This window comes from Procambarus clarkii, chromosome 30 (assembly GCF_040958095.1).
Source record: "Procambarus clarkii isolate CNS0578487 chromosome 30, FALCON_Pclarkii_2.0, whole genome shotgun sequence".
NCBI classification, from domain to species: Eukaryota; Metazoa; Arthropoda; class Malacostraca; order Decapoda; family Cambaridae; genus Procambarus; species Procambarus clarkii.
In genome coordinates this window covers 2641017-2647855 of record NC_091179.1, presented here as the reverse complement: position 1 = coordinate 2647855, position 6839 = coordinate 2641017, and the positions used below count along the sequence as shown (strand labels likewise).

Genomic DNA, 6839 nt, shown 5'->3' with positions numbered 1-6839 from the left:
GTATGACGGCATCAAGCAGGCCCTCGGCCCAATCCAGAAGAAGACCGCTCCTCTGAAATCTGCCACTGGCGAGGTGATTAAGGACCAGACACTGCAGCTGAAGCGCTGGGTCGAGCACTACTCTGAGCTATACGCCAGGGACAATGTGGTCACCGAAGATGCCCTGAGCGCCATTGAGTGTCTGCCTGTGTTAATGGAGCTCGACAGCAAACCGACCCTGGAAGAACTCAGCGATGCCCTACACTCCCTTGCTTCTGGTAAAGCTCCTGGCAAAGATGGCATTCCTGCTGAGACCTTGAAGTGCTGCAGAGGTAGCCTGCTCACGGAGCTGCATGAAATTCTCTGCCTCTGCTGGGAAGAAGGAGAGGTGCCACAGGACATGAGGGATGCCAACATCGTCACGCTGTATAAGAATAAAGGTGACAGGGGCGACTGCAACAACTACTGTGGAATCTCCCTCCTCAGTACTGTCGGAAAGCTGTTTGCTCGAGTCGCATTGAAGAGGCTCCAAGTACTTGCAGAGAGAGTCTATCCAGAATCACAATGCAGATTCAGAGCTGGCAGGTCCACCATCGACATGGTCTTTTCCCTCAGACAACTGTAGGAGAAATGCAGGGAACAGAAGCAGCCACTCTTCGTAGCCTTCATAGATCTGACGAAGGCCTTCGACCTCGTCAGCAGGGATGGCCTGTTCAAGATCCTCCCCAAGATCGGATGCCCACCCAGCCTCCTCAGCATCATCAGATCTTTCCATGAGAACATGAGGGGCACCGTGGTCTTTGATGGCCTAACATCAGACGCCTTTGACATCCGAAGTGGAGTAAAGCAGGGCTGCGTACTGGCTCCAACCCTATTCAGGATTTTCTTCGCAGTTATGCTGCGACACGCCTTCGGATCTGTCACGGAAGGCATTTACCTCCGGACCAGGTCGGATGGAAAGCTCTTTAACCTCGCCAGGCTAAGAGCCAAGACGAAGGTTCGGCTGAGGTGTCTGCGCGACTTCCTTTTTGCCGACGACGCAGCAGCCACTGCCCACTCAGCTGAAAACCTCCAACGGCTCATAACCCGCTTCAGCGAGGCCTCTCAGGCTTTCGGACTCACCATCAGTCTGAAGAAAACACAAGTCATGGGACAAGGAGTGGACTCCCCACCTGACATCGGCATCTCTGATTCCAAACTGGAAGTCGTTCACGACTTCGTGTACCTGGGCTCCACAATCTCTGACTCCCTCTCTGTTGATAAGGAGCTAAACAAACGCATCGGTAATGCATCTACTACCATGTCCAGACTGACAAAGAGAGTGTGGGCCAACAATACGCTAACTGAGTATACTAATATTCAGGTTTACATAGCCTGTGTCCTGAGCACTCTCCTTTATGGAAGTGAGTCTTGGACACTCCGCGCCCGTCAGGAAAGACAGCTGAATGCCTACCACATGCGCTGCCTTCGACACATCTTGGACATCACCTGGCAGGACAAGGTGACAAACAACAACGTCTTGGGGAGAGCAAGAATCATCAGCATGTACACAATGCTGAAACAGAAACGAATGCGCTGGCTCGGGCACATTGTGCGAATGGGCGACGGCAGGAGCCCCATGGATCTCCTGTACAGAGAGCGGATGCAGGGAAAGCGTCCAACAGGCAAGCCCCAGCTACGGTACAAAGACGTATGCAAGAGGGACCTGAAAGCCATGGACGTCGATCTTGCTATATGGGAGACACTGGCTGCAGACCGTTCAGCCTGGAGGCAGTCTGTTCAAAGAGGTCTCTCCAAGTTCGAGGAGTCACTTGCCAAGGAATCGGAGGCAAAGAGAGAGAGAAGGAAAGCCGGTAGCCAGGAAGACAGACCAGAATCGGACTTCGTTTGTGCTCGGTGTGAGATGGACTGCCACTCTCGGATTGGCCTCATCAGTCACACCAGATGCTGCACCAGGATTGACAACTAGGGCGCAACTCCATAGTCTCCCAAGACTGAAGGATGCCTACTACTATATATATATATATATATATATATATATATATATATATATATATATATATATATATATATATATATATATATATATATATATATATATATATATATACATATATATATATATATATATATATATATATATATATATATATATATATATATATATATATATATATATATATATATATATATATATATATTAGTATATTTTGGTAGCAGTCTTTCCTGTAGACATATATTATTAAATATGACCGAAAAAGTAAGATTAATAATTCTAACACGAATTTTCTCAATCTTTCGTACATTTCTTTTCACTGTTGGTGGTAATTCAAAAATCAATTCTCCAAAATTCATTTTTATTTCTAGTCTGACGCGACACTTGAGCGCGTTTCGTAAAACTTATTACATTTTCAAAGACTTTAGTTTAAACATACACAACTGAATAGAACTTACACATCTCCGATTTGTTTATATCTACATTTGAGTGAGGTGGATGGGGTGAGGTGGTATTTAATAAGGTATTAATTTCATCAACACAAGGCAGAACACGAAACAATGGGTATTGAATAGAAGTGATTGTAGAAAGCCTATTGGTCCATATTTCTTGATGCTTCTATATTGGAGCGGAGTCTTGAGGTGGGTAGAATATAGTTGTGCATTAATTGGCTGTTGATTGCTGGTGTTGACTTCTTGATGTGTAGTGCCTCGCAAACGTCAAGCCGCCTGCTATTGCTGTATCTATCGATTATTTCTGTGTTGTTTAATAGGATTTCTCTGGCGATGGTTTGGTTGTGGGAAGAGATTATATGTTCCTTAATGGAGCCCTGTTGCTTATGCATCGTTAAACGCCTAGAAAGAGATGTTGTTGTCTTGCCTATATACTGGTTTTTTTTGGAGCTTACAGTCCCCAAGAGGGCATTTGAAGGCATAGACGACATTGGTCTCTTTTAAAGCGTTCTGTTTTGTGTCTGGAGAGTTTCTCATGATTAGGCTGGCCGTTTTTCTGGTTTTATAGTAAATCGTCAGTTGTATCCTCTGATTTTTGTCTGTAGGGATAACGTTTCTATTAACAATATCTTTCAGGACCCTTTCCTCCGTTTTATGAGCTGTGGAAAAGAAGTTCCTGTAAAATAGTCTAATAGGGGGTATAGGTGTTGTGTTGATTGTCTCTTCAGAGGTTGCATGGCGTTTCACTTTCCTTCTTATGATGTCTTCGACGAAACCATTGGAGAAGCCGTTGTTGACTAGGACCTGCCTTACCCTACAGAGTTCTTATTTACTTATTTATTTTTTATTTATTTATTTATGCATATACAAGAATGTACATAAGGAATGTGAGGATACAAATATGGTACTGTAATTACAGTCTTGTAAAGCCACTAGCACGCGCAGCGTTTCGGGCAGGTCCTTAATCTAAGAAAATTTTAAGGAGGTAAATACATGCAAAATTTATAGACAAAAAAATTATAACATTTTACATGAAATGAAAAAAAAAAAAAAAAAAGATGAGAGAAAATTGTAGGTACAGTATATTAAAGCACATAGGTAGCTAAGATTGATTGCAATGACAGCTTAAAATGGTAGTTGACAACAAATTGGTAGGCACAATACAGCAGAAACAATATAAGATTGATTGCAATGACAGCTTGAATGGTAGTTGACAAAAATTGGTAATCACAATACAGCATATGGCTAGCACATAAAAGAAGACAGCAATGAACACAATGATAAGGTTGTTTGATATTACATAAAAATTAGGAGATTGGGTAACACTAGGTACAGAGCAAATTTAAAGCTCAGTGTAGGAAACTAAGAAGATGAAGTTAGGTACGTTTTGGTTTTGCTTTTAAATAAGGCAAAAGTTTTACAGTTTTTCAATTCACTAGGGAGCGAGTTCCATAGACTAGGTCCCTTAATTTGCATAGAGTGTTTACACAGATTAAGTTTGACCCTGGGGATATCAAAGAGATATTTATTTCTGGTGTGGTGATAATGGGTCCTATTACATCTGTCCAGGGAGAGTTTCAGAGCATGGTTTGCATTTAAGAACAGGGTTTTGTAAATGTAGTTGACACAAGAGAATGTGTGGAGGGAGTTAATATTTAGCAAGTTTAGGGATTTAAACAAGGGAGCTGAGTGTTGTCTGAAAGCAGAGTTAGTTATAATTCTGATAGCAGATTTTTGCTGTGTGATGATGGGCTTAAGGTGGTTTGCAGTGGTAGACCCCCATGCACAGATACCATAATTAAGATAGGGGTAGATTAGTGCATAATATAGTGAGAGGAGAGCAGAGTTAGGAACATAATATCTGATTTTGGAGAGTATACCAACTGTCTTAGAGACTTTCTTAGTTATGTGTTGAATGTGGGTGCTGAAGTTGAGTCTTCGAGTTGAGTTGAGTTGAAGTTGAAGTCTTCGTCGACTTGCTTCCATTCTGAGCTGTGGCTGAGAGCACGGTCGACATATGCGTTAACAACACTCCTCTTGTACCTATCTGGGCAGTCGCTTTTGGCATTTAGGCACATTCCTATGTTCGTTTCCTTAGTGTAGACTGCAGTGTGGAAACCTCCGCTCTTTTCCATGACTGTTACATCTAGAAAGGGCAGCTTCCCATCCTTTTCCATCTCGTAAGTGAACGCAGCACGGAACTCCGCTCAAATGCCTCCTTCAGCTCCTGCAGATGTCTGACATCAGGTACCTGTGTAAAAATGTCGTCAACATACCTGCAGTATATGGCCGGTTTCAAGTTCATGTCGACTAAGACTTTTTGCTCGATGGTACCCATGTAGAAGTTTGCAAACAGGACACCTAGGGGAGTCCTAGGTGTCTATATATATATATATATATATATATATATATATATATATATATATATATATATATATATATATATATATATATATATATATATATATATATATATAACTTGAAAAACTGAAGTAGTATGGTGTTGTGGGTAAAAGTGCGTATCTGCAATCTTGATGGCCAGTGCTTGAGTCCCCTGGTGGGTGTGAGTTTCGAAAGTTCTATACTTCAAACTTGTGGATTATAAACAAATCTGTGCATTAAGCATAGACACCGAGTTCTCCCATATACCAGGGCTTGATGAAAAACGCGAGAATTCCTTTACTGTCTCATTGCCTGGAGAGGATGGGATATCTGGTTGATTAAATACCCCAGAATTCCCACCTCTTTTAGGGCTCTGAAATATGGTGTAGTGGATACAAGTGCGTACCTGCCATCTTGATAGCCAGTGTTCGAGTCCCCTGGTGGGTGTGAGTGTCTAAAGTTTTATATATATGGTTACAAGATGTACATGGTTCATAAAAAAAAGTGCTTAAAGAATAAGGAACTCCTGAAAAACACGACAATGTAAATTGTAGTGTTAAGTAATTTTAAGTAGTGTAAACATTACTTAAAATTTAGTCAAACGTTTCACTGTATAAAGACGTTTTTCTTTGCTGATGTACTATATTATTTTTTGAGCTGGATGAAGTTGTTGCTATGCCTGAATAATAGGAAGTTTCAATACAAAATATTGCGGCATTCCTAGTAATTAATTAGGTATTTATACATTTTAGTTTCTACTCCATAGAAAAGGTGCACCTTTTCGCCTGCGATTCAGTGAACTGATGTCTCGCTTGGATGCTGCCGGAATTATTACCTACTGGACTGAAGACGTAATAGCGAGAAAAGTAAGGGAAGAGAGGAAGACTGCAAAACGGGATCATAAGACAATTATCAGATATACAATTCAGGTAATGTTAGTCGAATGATATCGCAGTCACTTCGACTTCGTTCCATAACCTGAAATATTCAGGTTATTAAAACTTTAACGCTTAATTTATAATTTCACTCTTCACTCTCAGGATGAAGGAGAGCAGATGGTGCTGAGTCTCAACCATCTGCAGGGAGCCTTCTACATGCTGCTGGTGGGCAACTGCGTCGCTTTCCTCACCTTTCTGGGAGAGAACCTCACCCAATGCTGCTCCTCGCCTCAGTAATACCTTCCTCACCCTGCTGGGGAAGAAACTCGCCCACTGCTGCTCCTCGCCTCAGTAATAACTTCCTCACCCTGCTGGGGAGAACCTCGCCAACTGCTGCTCCTCGCCTCAGTAATACCTTCCTCACCCTGCTGGGGGAGAACCTCGCCCACTGCTGCTCCTCCCCTCAGTAATACCTTTCTCACCCTGCTGGGGGAGAACCTCGCCCACTGCTGTCCTCGCCTCAGTAACACCTTCCTCACCTTGCTAGGGAAGAACCTCGCCCACTGCTGCTCCATGCCTCAGTAACACCTTCCTCACCCTGCTGGGGGGAGAACCTCACCCACTGCTGCTCCTCGCCTCAGTAACACCTTCCTCACCCAGCTGGGGGGAGAACCTCGCCCACTACTGCTCCTCGCCAAATAGAAGCAGCAGGAGGATGTACAGGCCAATAGGCCTTCTCCAGTTACTTCCATTCATATGTTTTTATACCTATTGTGTCGTGTTCAGGCATATGTTCTGTCATAACACCCAAAACGTATGTGCCATATCACCTCACCCAAAACGAGTATAGGCATCAAATATTTTATGTGTAAACAATGTCTTTGAAAATATAATAAGCATTACGAAACAAGTTCAGGCATCAGACCAGAAATAAAGAATAAATTTTGGAGAGTTAATTTATAAATTACCCTCGACAGTGAAGAAGGACGTAAGAAATATTGAGAAGATTCGATTTAGAATTATTAATCTTACCCTTTCGGTCATATTCAACAACATATATTATATATATATATATATATATATATATATATATATATATATATATATATATATATATATATATATATATATATATATATGTATATATATATA

General features: G+C 41.8%; 1 pseudogene; it reads left to right on the top strand.

The window, feature by feature from the left end:
* The window catches only part of LOC123765606 (glutamate receptor ionotropic, delta-1-like), a 60549-nt pseudogene extending 54094 nt beyond the window's left edge, over window positions 1-6455 (top strand).
* Window positions 6456-6839: the final 384 nt, after the last annotated feature.